We start from the raw sequence: 1,350 nt of genomic DNA, 5'->3' as shown, positions 1-1,350 counted from the left end.
CGCCGCCGCCGCCAGGAAACACAAGGAGCGGGAGCAGCGCAGCGTGGCGATGGGCGGGGGTCGAGCCCCGCCCGAGAGTCTGGGCGGCCGTCGGTGACAGACTGCGCTCTGTCTATAGCACCTCCTGCATGTCCAGCTGCCCTGAGCTGTCCCGAGGTAGGTGACAGTGTCACGCTGCCACCATGAATGAGGTGTCTGTCATCAAGGAAGGCTGGCTGCACAAGCGCGGGGAATACATCAAGACCTGGAGGCCCCGCTACTTCCTGCTGAAGACTGACGGCTCCTTCATTGGGTATAAGGAGAGGCCCGAGGCTCCTGACCAGACTTTACCCCCCTTAAACAACTTCTCTGTAGCAGAATGCCAGCTGATGATGACAGAGCGGCCTCGGCCTAACACCTTTGTCATACGCTGCCTGCAGCGGACCACGGTCATTGAGCGGACCTTCCATGTAGACTCTCCGGGTGTGAGGGAGGAGTGGATGCGGGCCATCCAGATGGTTGCCAACAGCCTCAAGCAGCGGGTCCCTGGTGAGGATCCCATGGAGTGCAAGTGTGGCTCCCCTAGTGACTCTTCCACGGCCGAGGAGATGGAGGTGGCAGTCAGCGAGGCACGGGCCAAAGTGACCATGAATGACTTTGATTATCTCAAATTCCTTGGCAAGGGCACCTTTGGCAAAGTCATCCTAGTGCAGGAAAAGGCCACTGGGCGCTACTACGCCATGAAGATCCTGCGGAAGGAAGTCATCATTGCCAAGGATGAGGTTGCGCATACGGTCACGGAGAGTCGGGTCCTCCAGAACACCAGGCACCCTTTCCTCACTGCACTGAAGTACGCCTTCCAGACCCACGACCGCCTGTGCTTCGTGATGGAGTACGCCAACGGTGGGGAGCTCTTCTTCCACCTGTCCCGGGAGTGGGTCTTCACGGAGGACCGGGCGCGGTTTTACGGTGCGGAGATCGTCTCGGCTCTGGAGTACTTGCACTCACGGGACGTGGTGTACCGAGACATCAAGCTGGAAAACCTCATGCTGGACAAAGATGGCCACATCAAGATTACTGACTTCGGCCTGTGCAAAGAGGGCATCAGTGATGGAGCCACCATGAAAACCTTCTGTGGGACCCCGGAGTACCTGGCGCCGGAGGTGTTGGAGGACAACGACTACGGCCGCGCGGTGGACTGGTGGGGGCTGGGCGTGGTCATGTATGAGATGATGTGTGGTCACCTGCCGTTCTACAGCCAGGACCACGAGCGCCTCTTCGAGCTCATCCTCATGGAGGAGATCCGCTTCCCGCGCACGCTCGGCCCTGAGGCCAAGTCCCTTCTGGCTGGGCTGCTGAAGAAGGACCCCA

At 59.8% G+C, this 1,350-nt stretch overlaps 1 protein-coding gene and 1 pseudogene across 2 annotated transcripts in view; one reads left to right on the top strand and one right to left on the bottom strand.

Moving 5' to 3' along the window:
- Window positions 1-1,218, top strand: LOC102019852 (annotated as a pseudogene).
- Window positions 1-1,350, bottom strand: part of Il6r (interleukin 6 receptor) — a gene marked incomplete in the record, with an annotated part of 46,546 nt that overhangs the window by 6,327 nt on the left and 38,869 nt on the right.

This window comes from Chinchilla lanigera, unplaced genomic scaffold, assembly GCF_000276665.1.
Source record: "Chinchilla lanigera isolate Chin_1 unplaced genomic scaffold, ChiLan1.0 scaffold00144, whole genome shotgun sequence".
NCBI classification, from domain to species: Eukaryota; Metazoa; Chordata; class Mammalia; order Rodentia; family Chinchillidae; genus Chinchilla; species Chinchilla lanigera.
This window is presented reverse-complemented; position numbering and strand designations above follow the sequence as displayed.